Source organism: Rhinolophus sinicus, chromosome 17 (assembly GCF_057876585.1).
Source record: "Rhinolophus sinicus isolate RSI-liver-muscle chromosome 17, RSI-T2T, whole genome shotgun sequence".
In the NCBI taxonomy this organism is placed as follows: Eukaryota; Metazoa; Chordata; class Mammalia; order Chiroptera; family Rhinolophidae; genus Rhinolophus; species Rhinolophus sinicus.
In genome coordinates, this window is record NC_142517.1 from 137,071,281 (window position 1) to 137,094,282 (window position 23,002).

The following is a 23,002-nucleotide window of genomic DNA, read 5'->3' on the forward strand; positions in this document are numbered from 1 at the left end:
AAGTATTCCTGAAGAATCCCTGTCTTCCTTCAGCCAAAAGATACCAGTCTTTTGTGTAATTCTTTTGCCTGTTTCCTACTGGCCTCCAGACTCCTTTCTTCCTGATTCTGCTGCATATTGTGGAGGTCTTGAGGTCAGTGCATTATATTTCCCAGGTTCCTTTTTTGATGAGTTCTTAAAAGAAGCTCAAACAAGAGATCAGAAAGTGGGGAAAAGAGAGAAGCTTCCTACTTCTGGCTCCTTCAATTTGGTAGCTACTGAAGATTTCTAGAGATGCGGAGAGGGGGTATGATACTGAACTTAAGCAATTGGAGAAGGTTGGTCCTGGTCAAGATGAAACTTCTTTGGAGAATAAAACAGCAACTAAAACAGTTTCCAACAGAATCTCAGCAGGCATAAGTTCATGGACTCCAGCACAAGGACTTTTGCAGCTTTTGATCTTTGAATATTATCTTTGTTTTTCTTTTTACTTTTCTATACAACACCAACTCTTTTCTCTATCCTTCCAACACTTGTATAACCAATTCTTCATATTAAATTTTATCTTAATTACTAGAGTTGATCTGTATCTCTAATTGAACTCTGACTGATATAGTCCTATATATATTAAATCTTTCATTGTCATTGTTGACGGGAAAAAAAATCACTGAACACTTCCCTGGAGAACCTGGTTTCCAGCTCCGATTCAGTCCATGAAATAACAAGAGGAAAATATTTGCCTTGGGTTTATCAGCAGATTTACCAGCTTAGCTCTTCCCCAAAAGTTCTTAAAGTAGATTGGGATATTTTTCAACAAAAATTCATTCCTTCCTTTCCTCCACACGGGGAGTATATGTCTCTGCTCCATAGTAATGGACATGTGATTTTTTTTGATCCATTGGATATGACATAAGTAACAGCGCTGAAGTAGTGAGCCTAGGCCTTATGGGGCACACACATATTTCTGTGAGAACGTTGGGGAGCTCCTGACTGCTACCAGAATAAAATCATGCCCCAGTTGGCATCTGCCCCTATAGCCTAGGAACTCAGAGTGAACATACATGGAATAGAACCATCCCAACACACATGTGGACATACAACATAAAGTTGAGTCCTTTTTGTCAACCCATAAGCCTGTAAGCATGAGAATCAAATCTTTCATTGGTCATTGGCAATTGGTTGATATACAGAAAATGCTACTAATACCATAGGTTTCTACCATATTTTAGCTTTTCCTACTTTGTTGACTTATCGCTACATAAAGTTGTTTTTAGGGCAGTTTGAAGGCTACCGTGTTTCCCCGAAAATAAGACCTTGCTGGACCATCAACTCTAATGCATCTTTTGAAACAAAAATTAATATAAGACCCGGTCTTATTTTAATATAAGACCGGGTATAATATAATATAACATAACATAACATAAGGTAACATAACATAACATAACATAATATATACCGGCTCTTATATTAATTTTTGCTCCAAAAGATGCATTAGAACTGATGGTCCAGTTAGGTCTTATTTTTGGGGAAACATGGTAAATAACTCCAAAAGAATCCCAACACAATATAGTTCATAAATAGTAGATAAAGCTATTTGACATTCATAAAATCTTTTCTCTGACATCTTTACAAGCTATGTTAGTATTACACTCATAAAGGCAGTGATGAGATTTAGAAGCATTATGTTTTCAGACTATTTGCCAGTAAAAGTATAAATAGAATTTTTACTATTTGGGTACATCATAGCAGAAAGAGAGGAGAAAATTCTGCTGACTTAATAACCACTATTTACTCTGAAGAAGTAGAAATCACAGGAAATCCTCACCACTCAATTCTGTCCCTGGCACTGAACAAAGAAAACTACAAGATATGCCCTTTGTCCTTCAACAGATTACAATCTGAGAACACTTATTTTGCCTTAAAGAAACTGATTTAAGTGACCCAGGGCAGAGCAGAAGTCACACAAACATTTCCCAAGCAGTTAATATGTGGATGAAACAGATGGGAAAGACAGGATTCATTTTATATCAATGGAAATGCAAACCCTTTGAAGGGTAGGAGAATTGATCTTTTCACCTGTGTTAAATACTTATAAGGCACAAAATAACTTACTTGATTTCTGTTCAAAATCTTTTCACCACAGTTCAGTACTTTTTTTCTCTGGATTCTCTCTCAACTCTCAACTGCTAAAATAAATCATAAGAAGTGACACAAAAACACATTTGTTCTAGGAATAATAGAGGCAAATAAAACACGTTATAGAGACCTATTTCATACAGAAAGTAACACAGAGAGAAGAATGTTCTCATTGTAGAAACGGAGAAAGATAAAACAAGACATGGACGTATGTTAATGATGGCATCAAGGTGCATAGAGAAAACAGTGAGAATCAGAAGGTGCTTGAAATACTGAAATAGAAACCATGTTGTAAAGATAATGAGTTATTTGTTTTTAAATACTAGGTAATATTTAATATGTAAAAATACAAATACTAAGAAAAAAGCTCCTGAATCCACCAAAAATATAGCCACTAGAACATTTCATACTTGATTTTTTGCTTCCAGAAATTTATTGTCACAATTAATTTTGTCACTGTGTGCTCCTACTTGATTTTATCACTATCCTGATTTTGTGTCATCATTGCTTTAATTATAAAATGGATCTTGCCACATATTTGTGTGTAAAAAGATTGATAAATATGACATCAGAACGTAGGATTTGATTTTTTTAAAAAGGAGAAAAAATAAATTTAAAAGATACACTGTAAACGATCAAATTTATTTTATAAAAATAACTGGTAAAATATGAGAATAAAGAAATGAAAAATCAACAAAGAATATGAAGTATTCTCAAGCAGTATGTGCAAAAGGAAACTCAAGTGACCTATACATATGTGAAATTTTACTAATTCTCAGCTAGCCTGTCTACCCTTGACATTTTCTAAGGACACCCATGTTTTGGCATCTACCTGCTTTCAAAAGTGAAGACTATGGTGGGAATAACAAAACAAAACATGTAACTAAGACCTGATGCTCCTAATCTACTATTTGACTTGGAAGAGAAAAGGGGACAAAGACAATAGCTGAGCCTTCCAAGGATATTTATTTAGATGTACTAAGTAAAGGGAGCAAGTAGCAAAAGAGGAACAAGGTGTGTGAATTTGGATGGGGCTGTGGTTGATAGCTTTTCAAATACATCTTCCTGAGGATTCAAGCATAAGGAAGCATCTTTTGCCAAGGGAGCTTGTCCTAGATTTAAATGTAGTTGGCTAGAACAGTTGCTACTGAGGATTTTTCTTCTAGAACTTTCACAGACCTTTAAAAAAAAAAGCAGAAGATAGAGAACAAGTAGATTTTACTCCAGAGAATGCTAAGTATATTAGGATAAGTTCGCAATTTGATATTTTAGAGATGAACATCAAGGAAGATCTACATTAATTTAACTTATAGAACTAAAAGGAAAACTAAAGTATACTGAAATTTTGATTATGTTCCTAAAATGAATGTATTTTTTATCAAGAGCAAATATATTAATATAACATTTTGAACTTTGATTTTAAGACCTTACTATAAATGATAGAAAGTTCAACAGAACGTCCTATTGAATGAGTGATTGTATTGAAATCAATAATGTCCCCGACAGTTAGCCAGGTAACAATCATGGTCAAAACACCAGATTAAAACTTGCAGAAAATGTGGCAGTGGCTTGTAGGAAAGAAAGCCCAGAGATAATACTACAGCAGACACATCAGTAAAGACACTAAATCAAACAGTGTTTAGCAAAATTTCTGACATGGTATTTAAAGTAAGCTAGATCGTCATAATTGCGAAGTTTTCTTAAGAGCCCATTACTAAAGGGTTTTAAATCTTTTACGTAAGATTTTTTTTTTAAATGTTACATTGTCAATGTTTTTGAGGGTGATATTAATGACTGAACTGAAAAAAATGTCAGAAAACTCATTGTCTGATTATGTAAAACTTTTAGGAACAACTCAACCAATTTACTTTGATTATACCTTCTTTATATGCATATATAAGATTGATAAAAAATAAAGCCCTGTGTATAATTAAGTCTAGAAAAGATCTTTCAGTATAAAAGTATAAAATATGAATCTATGTGACAATGAGCATTAAATTATAGTTTAATTGGCAGCACCATTTTAAAAGGTAACAGTGCATCTTGGAGTAAATGGTATCTTAGAGTCAATGAAATACAATATATGCTTTAAAGTGATGGCTTTTTATATTCTTATAAAAAGATAAAGTCACCTTTAGAAACTGTGATGTCATAAGACATGCACTGCATGGTAATCAAGAGGTATAGTTGTGACAATAAATTTCTGGGAGACGTTAGGCGGTAATGCAATTTGCTTTATTTTGCTGGTCACTAAGGCAAAAATGGAAATAATTGGTTAGGGAATAAATTACCTGGCAGAATTAGTTGTACAGATTCACTTAGTGTCCCCAACATTCTCATGGATTTTTTTGGCGGGAGCAGGGCATGACTCCTTACATATAAGACAATAATCCACATGGCATATAGTGTTATAGTAACTCTTTTATCAAAGATAAGATGATGGAGTTCAAAATAACAACTTTCAAATTAAGTATGTTTAATAGCTCAAATATAGCATCTACTCTTAAGTCAGTGAAGCTATCTCTTTAAAGACCAGAAATAATATCATCCTTTTGGGAAAGCTTATAAAATCAAATAAAATATGCCCACTTGATTCTTTGATGATAGAAGACTAAAAATCATTACAATTAAATAGAAACTGTGATTCAAGTGTTGTTTCTCTACCACATAAAAGGTAGCATTCTAGTCACTCTGTCACCTGCTTCTGCCTTATTGTGATTGCAGCATGTATTATATTAGTATTTTATATTGTTTATTTATTATGGCCTCTCTCTCAAGAGCATAATATTTATGAAAACAAAATATTGGTCAGGCTTCTTTACTGATACACATTTCTCTCCTAGGAAGTGTCTGATACACAGTTTTCAATATAAAATTTTGTATAATGAATGAATAAATGAGGGATGTGGAAAGATCTTTAAGCAAAAATATCAAGTACTATATAAATGCAGTATGTTCAGAATGAGGCAAAGAATGGAATTACTTTTATCCTATATTTTTAAAGGCACACATTTATAGGGTATATAATTTTATTTGGGGGAAAGTCCACTGAACTGTGATGTCCAGGAAGAGAGATATTTTCCATCTACATGGTAAGGCAAGGGTTAAAAACATCAAACTTGATCCTTCTATTCTCTGGCTTTTTTTGTTTTCCATTGAATCCTGACATAATTTAACAGAAATTTTAATGTCACCTAGTCTGTGACATGGACCAATTTTGTGATGGCTTCAAAAAGAATTTTGAGAGTAATTTTTATATCATCCTTACTGAAACTTAAATTACTGTTTTCTTTAAAATTGCTATGGTTATGTATTTCTGTTATAAATTCTCAAAATGAGATCTTTCTTCTTACCTTGTAGTTCTACCTATTGCTTAAATTTGGAATAGTTATAAGTGAAATTACTAATCCATTTGCTGAAACATTTAATTCGAGTAAGTTGCTGTTTAACTTTTTCTTTAGATTACTATCTTTGTATAATTAATATATGATATAATTACTGATTATTATATATGCCTTTGTGTTTGTAGTACACATTTGACCTACAGTTAAACAATTTTGCAAAAAACAATGAATAAATAATATAGTATGTGAACATTTAGAGAAACTTACCAATCTTTGAAGTTTATTTTTCTTTTTTGCAATAAATACTGGGTAAGTGTATTTCACTTCTAGATATGCATCTAATCACAATTACAGAATTGATTAAAATTTAAATTATCAAACATCTATTTTCGTGTTTTCTCTCCTTATTATGCACTCTAATACAGGGGGAGCATGAAAGAATGTATGCTAGTTAATCTTCAGAATTTCAAAAATTTAACCTCATCTCAAGTTCTAAGATTACTTCCACTGAGATGAAAATTAATATAATGAAACATCTTCTACAATTATGTAACACAATTTGAATGCTTTATTTTCTGTCTCTCTCTCTCTCTAAACGTATAAACTATTCAGGCCATACTCATAGCACTACCAACAGCTAACATTTTTATGTCCTAACTACGTGTCACAAGCACTAGTGTAACTATGCATAACTAGAGCACTAAGTATTCTTTCTGCACATAATATCTCACTTAATATCAAAATAATCTTATGAGGAAGGTTATGTTTTAGAGTCTAGGAAAAGCAATATGGAGAAAAATCTACAGTTCCCCTGTGTGTTTCTTTTTTACTTTTACACGAACTGCTTCACTCCTGACCCTTCTCGCTGCTAAATGTATGAGGGAGATCCCCATACCAGCAATTCTCCACTATACCATCTGGGTATAATACAGTTTAACTCAGTTCTGACACACTTTACCTAGTGTAAGATCTCACAGGTTAAGGGCTCAGCCCACAAGATTGTTCCCATCCTACTTCAGAAGCCAATCACAGGTAGTAGGTCCTTAGGTTACCCACAACTTCTATCCAACTTGACTACAAATGAAAGTTTCCTAAATCCCCTTCTCAGATTCCATTTATTTGTTAGATAGGCTCACATAACTGAGGGAAATACCTACTTGTGCTTACTACTTTACTAGAGGATATGATAAAGGATACAGATGAACAGACAGATTAAGAGGTCTAAAGTATACAGATGAACAGACAGGGTGAGGTCTAGGAGAGTCCCCAGCTCTGTTCCAGGAGCTTCTGTTCCTGTGGAGTTGGGATGTGGGATGCATTCCTGTCTTGGTACATGGATGTGTTCACCAACCTGGAAACTCCACGCACCCTCTACTCTTAGGATTTCATGGAGGCTTACTCAGATAGGCATGAACAATGATTAACTCCGTTTCCAGCCTTCCTCCCCTTTCTGGATGATGAGGGTTGGGGGGCTGAAAATTCTGAGCTTCTAATTTTGACTTGTTCTTTCTGGTGACTAGCCCCCATCCAGGAGCTACCCAGGAACTCATCCAGAGTCACTTCAACAGAACAAGAGTGCTCCTAGTGCTTTTACCACTTAGGAATTTGCAAGGGTTTTAAGAGCTCTGTGCCAGAAACCTGGAGCAGACACCAGGTTCCTGTCTCCTCATCTCTTCTCCATTCTCTCCACACACATCTTCCACCTCTTAGGGTCCTCCTTAGGGTCCAGCATCAGAAACCACTCGTATCCGCTCGGGAAGGGGATGTGAAAGGGCCAGATGGAAAAGCCAACCACTCTACTTTCTATGACAGGTCTTTCACTAAAACAGATCCGAGCCAGGGATAGTCTCATGTTAAATTCAACTCAAAGTTTTGATTATTAAATAGAATTGGACTACTTTCAAAGTTGAGATGGTGTATTTTATTCAAAGTGACCCAAAAACTATGGATATTGTATAAAAGCGTCTCAGGCAAAATCAAGGATTAAGATGTAGACCTTGTTGAATTCACATGGGGGCAGTGGGAGACCATTTCTTTATGATGCTATACCACAAACCATAACTTGTAAAATATTGTGATTCATTTAATCAACAAGAGATTACTGATAAATTGTTCAGAAACAGTTTTAAGTTACTTTTTGATAGAGAATTTTAGAAATAGGAACATGAATACTGCTAAGTAGTACATAATCAATCTGTATTTTTTACATTTTCTGCAAAAAGGTATCAAAGTGTTCTCTTGAAAACGAAGCCACTGATAACAGCACTCCTGGTGGAGAAGGGTCTGTGAATGCCTTTCTGTATTTACAAAGAACCTTATGTCAGAATAACTTTAAATTTTATGAATCGTTATAACAGGAAATGTTGTGCTCCTTTGTGAATACAACTGAAGGACTTCAGTCCTTTCTACCTGTTAAACACCACATCTCTATTGACAGCTTATTAGTATTGATTTAAGTGATGTTTTCATAACTGGCCTCCCCGCCCTGTGAGAACCTTGGGCTGGGAGGCAGCAAATCTGGATTCTTTTTTTGGGCCTATTTCTGGCTTAACACATTACTAGAGAAACACTATCTAATCTCTCTAGCCTTTCCTTCTACATTTTTAAAGACATATATTATAGCTACTGCAAATAGGGCAGAAAATCGTTTTTATGTGCCAAGCATGTAGGTATGGTTGGTTTCTCAGTATCTGGAACTGTGCTTTACCTTGTGCTTAAAGGAGGCCTATTTAGAGATTTAAAGTTGACTAGAAACAAGCAATTGAAAAGGATTTTAAAAAAATACTATTTACAATAACTTCAGAAAACAAAAATTAAGAATGAATTTAATAAGAGATGTATGTTAATGATGTCTGAGCAGTAAAGTGCTAAATTCCACCGAGAGAAATTAGAGAAGACCCCGATAAGTAAAGTGATTTACTTTGTTCATATATTAAAAGTCTCAATATCTTTAAGCTATCTATTCTCTTCAAATCTATCTATAGATTCAATGCCATCTCAATAAAAATTGCAGCAGGCATGTTTTGGTAAAAATCAGCAACTTAGAAGGTACTAGAATGACTACATATTCATATGGTGGAAAAAATGAACCTTCCCCTGTATCTCACACAATACATAAAAAATAATTAAATAGATAAATTTATGGAGACAGAAAGTCAAACACCGGTTACTAGGGATTTAGGGGAAGTTATTGTATAATAGGTACAGAATTTCAGATTGGGATGATGAAAAAGTTCTGGATATAGATAGTAGTGATGATTGTAGAGCAATGTGAATGTACATAATGCCAATAAATAACACATTTTTAATAATTAAAATCATAAAATTCATGTCATATACATATTTTTAATCACAATAAAAAAGAAAAAAGTAATTGAGTCTTTTAAAAGCCGAGTAGCACTCCTAGCAGCCTCTTGTACTAATATTTAATGGCTCATTAAATAGAATGAAATTAAAATCAGTGCCTCACTTAAAGGCTTGGGATAAAAAGCCTGAACAAAATGATGCTTCAAGACTTCAAAGTATACATTAGGCTAGTAAACTTAAAAAATTCATAGCAAGTATATGTTGAAAATGTAAAAAAAAAAAAAAAGAAAAAGAAAAAAAGAAATATCGTAATTGTCATTGTGTTGGCTTCTTGAACAATATGTGCATTTTAATGTATGCCAATTATACCTCAATAAAACAAAATATTTCATGATGAGTGATGGTAAGAAATGTGAAAACTAAAAATATAAAAATTTTAGAATACAAGAAAAGAATGTCTTTGTGATGTTTGGTTTAGCAAAGATTTCTAAAGAATGCAAAAATTATTAACAATAAGAGAAAAAATGGCAAATGAGACTTAACAATAAATTGTGTGCTCAGCAAAAGAAGCCATTAAAAAATAAAATGTTAACCACAAATATGGATATTAATATTGCAATACCCGTATATGATACAGAACTTGTGTCTATAATACATTTTTTAAAATCCCTAAGACTCAATAATAAAAACACAAGCACAATAAAAATGGGCAAAATACTTGGCGGCAGATACATTCCCAAAGAACATACACTGGTCAATAAACACAAAATGTGTTTAATGTTATTACTCATCATGGAAATACAAGTAAAGACCACATCACTAGAATGGCTGAAATTGAAAGAATGATAATACCAGATGTAGGTAAGCATGTGGAGCCACTGGAACTCCCTTATGTTGCTGGTGAAAGAGAAACCAGAACAATCAGTTCTTAAACTATTTGGCAGCTCGCTATGAAGTTAAAAGTATACTTAGCCCATGATTCAGAAAATTCACTCCAAGTCACATTTGCAAGACACATCAAAATCTATGCGCCCCCAGATACTTGTACAATAATGTTTATTACAGTTTTATGTATAATACTAAAAAGTAGAAATAAACTAAAATGTTGATGAATAAACAAATGGTCGACATTTATATAAGGGAATACGAGCCAGAAATATAAGTAAATGTGTGATTGAGGCATACTATAGCATGGATGAATCCCACAGAAATTATTTAGGGCAAAAGAAGTCAGATATTTAAAATTCCATTTATATACAGCTATAGAACAGGGAAAACTGGTAATAGAACTGGTAAAGCAAGGGTTACCTAGCATGGGGAGACATTAAGTGCAAAGGTGCTTGAGTAAACAATCTGAGATTATAGAAATGTTTTTAATTATAGTATGGTTTAATAGGAGTATATATTTGTCAAAACTCATTCTATTGAACATTTGACATCTTTGCATTTTATTCAAATTATACCTTGTAATGGTTAATTTTATGTGTCAACTTGGAGAGTGTTTTTGGATGAGATTAACACTTAAATTGGTGAACACTGAGTAAAGCAGATTTCCCTCCACACAAGGTAGGCCTCATTCAATCAGGTGAACGCTTGAATAAAACTAAAACACTGGCCTCCCCAACAAGAGGGAATTCTCCATTTGGCTGCCTTTGTACATTATCTGCACGATTGGCCTGTAGACTAGAATTGCACCCTCAGTTTTCTTGGGTCTCCAGCCTGCTGGCCTACTTGCTAGATGCGTGTGTGTGTGTGTATTCTATTGGTTCTGTTTCTCTGGTAAAGGCTGACTAATACATACCTCAAATCCAGAAAACAACAACAACAACAACCAACAAACAGAACAAATTCTTTAGAAACATATATTATTTCAAGGAAACTGAGGTTTCATTGGGTTAATCCCCCTAACTCCCTCCTTCCTGATTGTTCTAAGTCACTATCATCCATGAAATCTAATTTTAAGCAGCTATTTCAGTTTGTCCCTACTCCTAGACCATAATTCCTTGTGGCTATGCTTCTGCAAGAGTCTTATTGCTAGGCATGACACTTCTGGGGTCTCAGGTGGAGGTGCTTGGAGTTTCACAAGGCCTCTCCATCCTGGCAGGGTCTGAATGCCAATGACTGCCTTCCCAGCATCATGTACTTCAAATCTCTTCTCACCTGTTTGGCTTTTAGTCACTGTTTTTTGCCAGGTTTCTTGGAATCTTCCTCTACATAGGCGTAACTCAAGAATCAGCTGACTACTTGAGAAAAATTTGCATTCATATTTTTATATTCACTTTTCTGAAGTTCTGTCTCTCCAGGATTTTTCTCCTTCAAGTCATATTTGTTTTCCTTGTACCAAGCCCATCCTTGTAAAATCAGCCATTTTCTGCTTTGGCTCTATTCCCATGAACTGAAAACTGGAAATACCTTCAGAGAAAAATATCCAAAATGCCTGAGTGATATAATTTTTACTTTCCTTCTTTTAAGGAAAGGAGCCCTACTTTCAGCCTGTCTCAGTTGCTCTCCAGTGCTTTCCAACAGTTGTTTTTCATACTTTTTCCATGTTTAGTAGTAATTGTTTGCAGTGCCATCACAGCTAGAATGAAGATTACCAGAGCAAACTAAAAACATAAATCATACTATCACCTGGACTTTAAAATTCTTTAATGGTTTCCCACTACACTTTGAACAAATTCAGATACCTAACCCTGACCTAAAAGAGCAGCATACTCTGACCCTTGACTATGTTTCCTAGTTCACCTAGAGCCACTGATGCATTATTTCCACATTATCTAACTATATGTCCTTCCTTGAAGCTTCAAAAACACAACAATCCGCTTTGCGCCTCAAAGCCTTTCTTGTGACCCTCTCACTTCTGCCTGAAACACTGTTCTCTAACCCTTATTATTTCATTTCTTCTCATTCCCATGAAGGACCTAAATGCAATCTTCTCAGAGAGGTCTTCCTTGATTACATTATGTAATTCTGTACTCGCTGGTTATTCACCATTTCTGCTCGCTTTTACTTTTCCCTTTCAGTGTGTATCACAATATAACACATCATGGAGCAAAATCATAGAATTGGGGAAAAGAATTAGGGAAAGCGAGTGAAAAAATAAGTGGGATTTAGCTATTCAGAAGAGAATTCAGTTACATCTGCAAAGTCAATTACCACATCTGCAGACTAGTGGTAATATTCAAGACCTAGGAAGCTGAAAAATTGGACATGAATACATATTTTTTTTTTACTAAATTCAGATTGCTTTTCATGTATTGCAAATTTTGATTGACCTCTGAAATTAACAATTAGCAGACATGAAGTTATTTTATTTGCATTAATATTTAGACTAAATTTGCTTTGTGTGTCCTCATGTCCTCTATGCAAGGAAAGAAAATTAACATTTTGGGTTGTTTTCTGTTCTCAGTGGTTTTGTACAATTAATGGGATCTTTTGTTCTTAGCTATAAACTATCTCCAAAGTATTTTACATATTAATTTTGCAGTAAGATTAGTAGATCTTTATTGTATATATTGTACATATTTTAAAAGATTTTGACTTTTAATTTTATTCTCACTTATTTGCCATCTTAAAACATTTAATTGTGTGTGGTTAAATCTATGTCTTTTTCTTTATGGCTCTTTTTGATGTGCCACACTTAGAAAGTATTTCCCTACACTAAGATGCATTCAGTGTTTTAAGTCATCTTAAAAGTTCATTATTAATGTGTATTAAATACATCTAGAATTTATTTTGATTTATGTGGCAAAGTAAAGAATCTAAGTTATTATTTCCTAAAGGTCAGCCAATCATCACTATGCATTATAAAATGATCTTTTCTTCCCATAACATTAAGATGTCAATTTAATAATATACTCAATTCATATACATATATGTATATATACATATATATATGAATTCAGCACACACACACACACACACACACACACATAGACACCCATGAATCTAGTCATTTAGCTCTGCTCAATTGATATACCTTTATAATAGTATTTTGTAATGACTGCTTAATAGGATTAAATTACATATTATATTAGTCATCAATTTTTCTTACTATTTACTTAGTAACAAAATTAAATAAATGTAGGATATAATATCTCAACTTTACATATGTTCAGGGACAATGCACCGCTGATTATCCTTGTTTTCAAAAGTTACTATTTTATTATTTTTATTCTTAAAAATAGTACAATATTAAATGATGATCTCAAACCACATGAGAAATATGTCACATTTGGTGCAAAATGAGAGTAATCTAGAGATGGGACTAAACATAAGGAGAAAAATATTTCCTATAGAACTGGGATGAAACTAGATTTCAAGGGTTGGTTCCACTTTATTATGATTCATCCAGTGCCTTACTGAGTACACAGAAACCTTCAGTAAATATTTATTTATTAATTGAAAAACAACTTTGAAGGCATTTAAAATATGACATATTTGTCCAAGCTGTACAAATGAAATTACACAGATAAAAATTCCCCTTTACAATTTTATGACATGAGTGTTCAGTCAGATTGAATCAATAATTAATAGATTTTTATTGACTATGTGTAGAAATATCAATTGTTTTTATTGTCTATACAAAGGAGTGATGTTATGAGTGTCTTGTTTTAAAGAATTTGAATAAAATCAGGAAAACGTGTAATGTGCATTCAACCATTAGGAGAACATTAAGAATTGTAAGGGAAGGAAGTTTGTAAGGTCTGATATCTCAGAGGTTCCCCTAAAGAAGACTAAAGAAGGATTGTCTTTATCCTCAGGCACTTAACAATAGGCAGGAAAAAATGTCAACATGGCAGATTCTCCCCTCAAGGATTCAGGAAACTTAATGAGAGAGCTTTGATGAACTATTCCCATAGAAGCAAGTAGACTACTTCAGTCCCATGACAATTATTTTGGGTGGAATTCTTTTGGAAAATATATTTGAAAGGAAAAAATAAAACATAATTTATTATTATTATTTTATTAGTTTCAGGTGCACAAGACAAAGCAAAACTTAGATGTTTATCATTTATATCCCTCACACTGTATGAACCCCCCCCCCATCCACTATCCCTCTGTACGTTCCCCAAATTAATTGTCAAAACCCCGTGGCCATCTTGTGGTTACCGACTATTTTCTAAACCTCTCACCTTCCCCTTATCCCCACCCCCGCTCCCATCTAGCAACCCTCAGTTTTTCCTCCATGTTTCCAAAACTGTCTCTGATTAGTTCATTCACTTATTCTTTTCTTTAGATTCCGCATATAAGTGAGATCATATGGTATTTGTCTTTCTCTGTCTGACTTATTTCACTTAACATAATGTTCTCTAGGTCCATCCACATTATTGCAAATGGTAAGATTTCTTTCTTCTTTATGGTTGTGTATTACTCCATTGTATAAATGTACCACAGTTTCTTAATCCAGTCATCTACCGATGGGCATTTCGGTTGTTTCCATGTCTTGGCTATTGTGTATAGTGCTGCAATAAACATAGGAGTGCGTAAAGATTTTTGAATTGGAGTTTTGGATTTCTCCGGATAGATACCTAGGAGTGGGATTGCTGGATCATAAGGTAGTTCCATTTTCATATTTTTGAGATACCTTTTGACACATTTACACATTTTCTTTTTTTGGTTTTTAATTTTTCACTTTGTTCTCTTTTTAAAAATTATATTTTCAGGGAAGAGGCTTTAGATTTTGGCAGAGTAATAACATATATTCAGTTCTGTTTCCCACAGTTCTTAGTATTAATCAGATATTTAGGTTATTTTAATTTTTTGTAAAATCAAGTTTCTGTTTATTTATATGCTGGTTTTCTCCCAAATCCTATAGAGGATGAAGAAGTATTTTTTTTAAGACTTTTAAAAAATATATAGCTGACATACAATATTATATTAGTTTCAGGTGTACACAATCGTTATTCAACATTTATATAACTAAAGAAGAATCACCATAAGTCCAGTAACCATCTGACACCTTACCATCCTATAACAATACAGTAGTACCTCGGTTTTTGAACGTCTCCGTTGACGAACATTTTGGTTTACGAATGCTGTAAACCCGGAAGTAGTTTTTAAACACACCTCGGAATTTGAACATGTCACACGGCTTCCGCTGAGTGCAAGATCCTGAGGCCTAGCTGTTGGCTGTTTTCGAACGTTTCAGAAATTGAATGGTCTTCCAGAACGGATTATGTTTGAAAACCGAGGTACCATTGTACTATTGACTATATTCCCTATGCTGTACATTACATTCCCATGACTTATTTATTTTATACCTGAAACTTTGAACCTTTTATTCCCCTTCATCTTCCCCTCTTTTAATTTTTCAATTATAGATGACATTCAATATTACTTTATGTTAATTTCAAGTGTACAACATAGTAATTAGACATTTATATAACTTAAGAAGTGATCCCCCTGACTAGTCTAGTACCCACCTGGCACTCTACATAGTTATTACATATTATTGACTATATTCCCTATGCTTTACTTTACATCCCATGACTACTTTGTAACTAAGAATTTGTAGTTCTTAATGCCTTCACCTTTTTCACCCTGTCTCCCAACCCCCCTCCCATTTCTCACCCTAATAAATCTAGTACCCATCTGACATCATACATAGCTTTTACAATGTTATCGACTATATTCCTTGTTGAACCCTACATCGTCATGACCACTGTGTAATTTGTACTTCTTAATCCCTTCCCCCTTTTCACCCATTCCCAACCCCTCTCCCATCTGGCAACCATCAAAATGTTCTCTGTATCTATGAGTTTGTTTCTGTTTTGTTTGCTTGTTTATTTTGTTCTTGAGATTACACATATAAGGAAAATCTCATTGCATCTGTCTTTCGCTTTCTGACTTCACTCAGCATATCCCTCAGGTCCATCCATGCCACTGCAGATGGTGAGAACCCATTCCCCTCCCTGGACAAGCAATATTCCATTGTATGTATGTACCACCTCCTCTTTATCCATCCATCCATTGATGGACAGCCAGGCTGCTGTGGACACACACATCACCTCAAAGTAGCATTTTGGGCTTCTTTGGATAACTATTCAGAAGTGGGAGTACTGGCTCCGTCTTTGTCATTTGTTATAGCCTTTGTTTTAAGTATATTTTGTCTCATATAAATGTTGCTACCACAGTTTTTTTTGTTGTGTGCTTGTTTCCATTTTCATGGAATATCTTTTTCCCATCCCTTTCCTTTGAGTCTGTGTGTGTCTTTTGATCTGAAGTGAGTCTCTTGTAGGCAGAATATATAAGGGTCTTGTTTTCTTATCCATTCAGCACCCCTATATTCTAAATGCAGCATTTAATCCATTTACATGTAAAGTAATTTTTGATAGATTTGTAGTTATTGCTATTTTGTTATTCATATTTTTTATTTATTTTTTGCCTTAAGGAAGGCCCTCTAAGATTCCTTGTAATACGAGTTTGGTGGTGATGAACTTCTTCATGTCTGGGAAGCTCTTTATCTGCCCTTTGATTCCAAATAATAACTTTGCTGGGTAAAATGATCTTGGTTGTAGGTCATTGATTTTCATCACTTTTAATATTTCCTGCCAATCCCCTCTGGCCTGCAAAGTTTCTGATAAATCAGCTGATGGTCTTCTGGGAGCTTCCCTGTAGATGACCAACTGATTTTCTCTTGCTGCTTTTAAGATTCTCTCTTTGTCTTTAACCTTTGTCATTTTAATTATGATTTGTCTCGATGTGGGCCTTTTGGGTTGTCTTGTTTGGGATGCTCTGCACTTCATGAGCTTATATATTTCCTTCACCAGGTTAAGGAAGTGTTCAGTCATTATTTCTCTAAACAGGTTTTCAATTCCTTGCTCGCTCTCTTCTCCTTCTGGTACCCCTATGATGCGAATGTTGGTACGTTTGATGTTGTCCCTTAATATCTCCTCATTTTTTTGAATTCTTTTTTCTTTTTGCTGTTCTGATTGGGTATTTTCTGCTACTTTATCTTCTAAATCACTAATTCGATCCTCTGCTTCATCTAATCCACTGATGATTCCCTGTAATGTATTCTTCATTTCCATTATTGTAATCTTTATTTCTGACTTATTCATTTTTATGTTTTCTATTTCCATTTTTATGTTTCCTGTCTCTTTGTTGAAGTTCCCCCTGAAATCACTGAGCATCCTATAACCGGTGTTTGGAATTCTGCATCTGGTAGATTGCTTGTCTCCATTTTCTTTAGCTCTTTTTCTGGAGCTTTTTTTCATTGTTTTGTTTGGCAAATGATTCTTTGTCTCTCTGTTTTGTCTGCCACCCTGTGTTTGTTTCTATGTAGGAATGCTATGCCTCCTGGTCTTAGTAGAGTATCCTTATATAGCAGATGTCCTGTGGGACCAAGTGGTGTAGTATCTATTGTCATCAGAGATGCATGCTCCAGGTGTGTCCCTTGTGTTTGTTGTGTGTTTCTTCCTGTTGTAATTGAGACTTGATTGCAGTTTACACATAAATGGGGGGGATTGAGCCTCAGGCTGATTTGTTGTGAGGACTGGCTATGACTACAGTGGAAGAGCTGATGTGCAGACACAGACCCTATAGAGTAGGGTTGCTTTAGTGGGACTCTGGTGCCTGCCCTGTCTGCCCTTTGGGTGTGTCATCCTTGGAGGAGGTTGCGTGATGGTCCACCCCAATCTGAAGCTGGCCAATGGACCTGCTAGCCCCAGTGCTTCCTGAAAGGAGATCCACTGCAGGCCAAGTTCAGCCACAGTGACCTGCCTAGGGCCACCTAGAATGAGCCACAAAGGAATCCACAGATGGCCACCACCTGCATTGGGCTTGGAGGTGTGTTGAGAGACCAAGCTACAAACCATGGTTGTCTGTTCCTAGTGCCAGGTTTAGTGCTACTCAGCAAGAGGTATAGGACACACTGAAGCCATATACTGCTTTGGGTTTTGTGAACTTTTGAGGATTTTTAGGAATGTCCACAGAATGCCAAAAATGCCACTGGAAGTGGCTTGTCTATGCCTGAAAGTTGATGGGGCACGGTCTCGCAGAATCACTAGGGCGGGGCAGACGAAAGGTGATAACCAGTTTGATGAACACTTAGATTGTCATCTATGTGCATCTGCACGCAGGAAGGGGAGGGCTTAACAAAGAAACAGTGGCTTCTGCCAGCTCCTCCTTCAGGGAGAAAGCTGCCCTTCCAGACCTCATCATGCAGCTAGAAAACTCAGTTCCTCTCCGTATGTATCTGGCACCTTTCCAGCCACTGCGCCAGTGCTGGAGCTCAGAGCAAGTGAGTCCGTCAACAAGTAAGTCCATGTGTGGGCCCTGTATGAGGAGTGCCTGGGAGTGCAGCTGCCCTCCAGCTCACTCAACCATAATCAAACTCACTCTGCTGGGTTTCACAGCCAGAATTTATCGGGACTTCTCTCCCCGGCACTAAAACCTTGGGCTGGGGAAGGGCTGGGACCCCTCATTCCTCAGGAGAAGACATCTGCAGCCAAGATATCCCTTTAATTTTTAATGGTCATATGTGGGTGTGGGACCAGCATATTCCGCGTCTCTGCCCCTCCTACCAGTCTCGAGGTGGCTTCTTCTGTATGTCTGTATTTGTAAGGCTTCGGTTCAGCTAGACTTCAGGAGATTCTCAATAATGGTTTTTCAACAGTTTAGTTGTAGTTGATGTGGTCACAAGAGGAAGTTAACACAGCTTTTACCTACTCCATCATCTTGACCAGAAATTCTTTAGGTTATTTATTTTCTACATATTTATTTTCCTTAACTACATAGTAACATAAGTACATCATATACTAACAAAGGAAACAAGGGACAAAAAGAATAAATATAATTAATCCTACAGTGTGTTATGCTTGTAGATATGATGTGGGACATCTTCATGGAAATACACAGATTAGGGCCTTGAAAAGGTTTGACATTTAGTGTGCTGTGCCAAGACACATGCAAGGAAACACACACACACACAAACAAACAAACAAACAAACAAAAACAACAACAACAACAAAAATAAAAAACAGAGCAGTTAACAAGCTAATGAAAAAATTTAGATGCTGGTATTTTTCTTACTGTATACATGTCATTTGCCCTTAAAAAAAAAAAAAAAAAAAAGATCTCTGTAACATTTTATGGTCTTTTGGAGAAGTAAATTTAAAACAAAAAATCTTCACAAAAGCTATGTCAATTTGAGCACTGCATTTCATATTTTATCCTGGAATGTTTATGAATTCTCTGCTCCATTAAATCTTCACCCCTATAACCTTAGAAGGCCCCTTAAGGTTATTAATTTTAGTGCCTGTTGGTTGATATTTATATCTTTCAGCAACGAATGCTTTTATTCTAAAATTATTTAGGAAGAGGTTAAACTAGTTCAGAAAATATACACATATTTTCCCCTGATAAAATACCAAAAAAATGAAAATAAATAGATGGATTTATGGGTGTGTATCAGAACATCACTAGTTTAGTTGATTCTGCTTACAAAGCCACCTCAATAATCAGCAGCGATCACTGCCAAATCCATTAGACAATCATGATTGATAGTAAAGACAATCAGATTCATCCTTCCAGCTATATTGCATCCTAGCTCAGTTGTGTAAGCTAGGCAGTCATGGTTTCAGATACTGAACTCTCTCTGTCATTCTCTATCTCATGCTTTCTCTTTTATATACAAATAGTTTATAGAAAATAGATTTATATAACCCACTTTTGACACTAGAATTTCGATATGAAAGTGAAACCATGTTTCTCTCTCTCTTACACACAGGTCAAGATGAAAGAGAGGATAAGGAGGTAGTCTTGAGGCTCAAGTGTCCTCAGTAAGTTTTTCTTAGTTTTAATGTGTGGTAATGCCATTTTCCACAAAAGCTCTCACCTCATCTCTACAATATAACAATACAGTTTAATGTAGTTTAATACATTCTAAGTCTTAAAACAAAAATTCTACCATCTGCTTCCTGCTGCCTTTTTTTTTTCCCTGCTGCCTGTTTATACAGACAAAAAAACAGCAGTCAAGTCAGTAGAGATAGAAAGTTCTACCTTGATGAAATGTGCACAGTTTTATATTGAAAATTTGAATATTTAGATTCTGTATCTAAATCATCTGCATTTAGGTTAATGGACACTTCACTTCTTCCCATAGAACAATGACTGGGTACATTATGGTACATAATGGACATTTACAAATACACTCATTAATTTATTTCAAAAACTGCTTTAACTGCCAATGATATGCTTGGCTTAGTAAACAATTAAACAAATGTATGGGTTTGTCTTTTGAAGCTAAAAATCTAGAGTTAGTAAAATAAAAATTAGTTCAAAACAGAATATTATCATAGCTTGTTATTAGTTTTACTAAAGAAACAAGGAACAGTGTGGAATAACGACAGTTGGCATTAGTGGTGGTGTGAGATCTTTTTAGCCACTGTGTGATTTGCCCATCAATGCTGTGTTTTCTAGGTATAATCTTATTTTTTGAGAATATCATTGTTTCCATTTTGTCTGAAAAGTGCAGAAGTTGCATAAGTGTTGAAAATACTAGTTTAAAAAAGTGTGCTACAATGAAACTATAAGTGGCAGTAATAAAAATAAATATGTACAGGAAAATGCAAATTTGGCATGTGTGTATGGAATGAATCTGTTGAAAATAGTATTGATTATGAGGAACAAGTAGAAAAGTGTGCATCATGTGCACAATACTAAGCTTAAGCAAGAGGCAGTAACCAGGAAAGTAGTCCGCTGGTCTCCCTATCTGCTCTATTTTTCCAGAGTTTTAACAACCTTCCAACAATCCTATATATGTTTCTGATTTACAAAATTTATTGCTTATTTATTCCCACTAAACTGTAAGTTCCACAAGATCAGTTTGTTGTTGTAGTTGTTTTCTGGAAATACATGTAAACAAATAAAGAACTGAATCATTTCAGAGAGTGCTAAATGCAATGAAAACTTCAGATGGGGAAAGAATGAGAATCTTGTTTTGTTTTTGCTGATGAGTCTCAACCACAGTGAATAGTACTTTTCATACAGCAGGGGCTCAATACATATTTGTTAACTCAAGGAATGTGTAAGTAAATGAGTGTACAAATGAAAGAATAAAGATCTGATAATTTAAAAATACATAATATTGGATGATTTCTAAAAAAAACTAACCTGCATAAGTGTTTTTTAAAGCACTCTTAAGGTAGTAGGCCCATTCCCTATTATTTCTTTCTTCTATAGAAATCTGGTAAATATCTATAAATAAGTAATTTTGATTACTTATATATTTCATTAAAATGTAAGAAAATAATGCGAGAAAACCACTGGGAGACTAATTTATAACAGCAAATGTAGGGATTTTTAAAATATTCTTATATGATGGTTAACAGTTATCCATCAAATTCAACAGATATTTATTGAGCGTCCACTCTCGCTCTGAAAAAGAAAGACAATACTACTTACTTCCTGGAAATACATGTAAACAAATAAAGAACTGAAACATTTCAGAGAGTGCTAAATGCAATGAAAACTTCAGATGGGGAAAGAATGAGAATCTTGCTTTTGGTTAAGTTATTTAGGGAGAATCTCCATCAAAGGTGACTTTTGAATTGAGATTGTATATAGTAAAAAGGTTGCAGATGCTATGAGAAGATTGTAGAGAACAGTTTTCCAGGCAGAGAGAACAAGTATGAAAGCTTAGAGGTGATCAAAATGAGCATGTTTGTGGAATGGAATAAAGTCCAGTATGGCTGGAAATCATTGAAAAGAGGAGTGTGGTGTGAGTTGAAGTCAGAAAGGTCTCAGAAACTAAATCATGGAGAGCCTTGTTGACCATGGAGAGAGTTTGTCCTTTGTTTCTTGTTCACTTATACTTTCCTGGTAGGTTTCATGATGAAAGTAACACACTTTTATTTACTTTATACTTTAAAAGGTATCTCAGGTTTGTATAGAAAAAGGCCTGCACTGGTGGGGGAAAAATATATTTACTACATGTAGGTTGTTGTTGTTTTTTCCTACTAGATTTCTCATTGAGAAATTGTGGAAAAGATAGTATGTTGAATTACCATTATAGTTCTACATATCTAGACTTTCATACTTTAAAGTTCACAATTTTGCAATTTTATTCATGCGCAAAGCAAATACAAAATTTTGTCATTCATTTTTGTCTAAAAGATATCCACCTGTTTAGAACTACCCTAAATGTTCCTCGATGTGGGGGAGAAAAATTAATGGCAGTTATTGCAGTCCAAGGATATTATTTTCCATAGTAGTAACCCTAACTCTTGGATAACTTTGTTCCTTTTTAGTGAAATTTCATGTTAACACTGGCAGATTGCAATGTGTAAAAATCATCGATATTTCACTTGTTACTCCTCCTAAAAAACTGAAACCTGATGAGCTAAAAGGGAATTTAAAATCTAAACCACGGTGTTATATTAAATTCAGTTTTGGTGTTTAGTAGATTTTTTTTTTTTTATCCTACAACAACAGATGTGACAAAAAGAATTGATCTTGTTGACACTTGTATGAATAGAAATCAATATTAACAATATCATTTATCATTGCACAATCTGGCAGGGAAATTTTTACCATTCCTAAAGTCAGGTTGAGCTTGTTTTCCATTGTAAAGTCACAGCCTACATCTGATGGAAAAAAAAAAAATTATCAGCAATTGGCTAGTCATTTTTTTTTAGATTGAAGTTTATTGTAAAGTTATACAATTGTTAGTAAAGTTACATAGATTTCAGGTGTACAATTCTGTAATACATCATCTATATCTCACATTGTGGGTTTACCACCAGAGTCAGTTCTCCATCTATCACCATATATTTGACCCCATTTACCTTCTTCTACAACCACCGTCCCCCTTACCCTCTGGTAATCCCTAAACTATTATCTATGTCTATGAGTTTTTGTTTCTTCATTTGTTTGTCTTGTTCTTTTGTTGTTTTCAGTTTTATATCCCACATATCAGGGAAATCATATGGTTCTTGGACCTTTTCTGTCTGACTTATTTCACATAGCATAATAATCTCAAGATCCATCCATGTTGTCGCAAATGGTACTATTTCATCTTTTCTTATAGCTGAATAGTATTCATTGTGTATATATACCACAACTTCTTTATCCATTCATCTATCAAAGGACACTTTGGTTGTTTCCATGTCTTGGTCACCGTGAATAAAGCTGCAATGAACATTGGAGCACATATGTCTTTATGGATAAATGTTTTCAGATTTTTTGGGTAGGTCCCCAGGAGAGGGATTGCTGGGTCAAATGGTAATTCTATT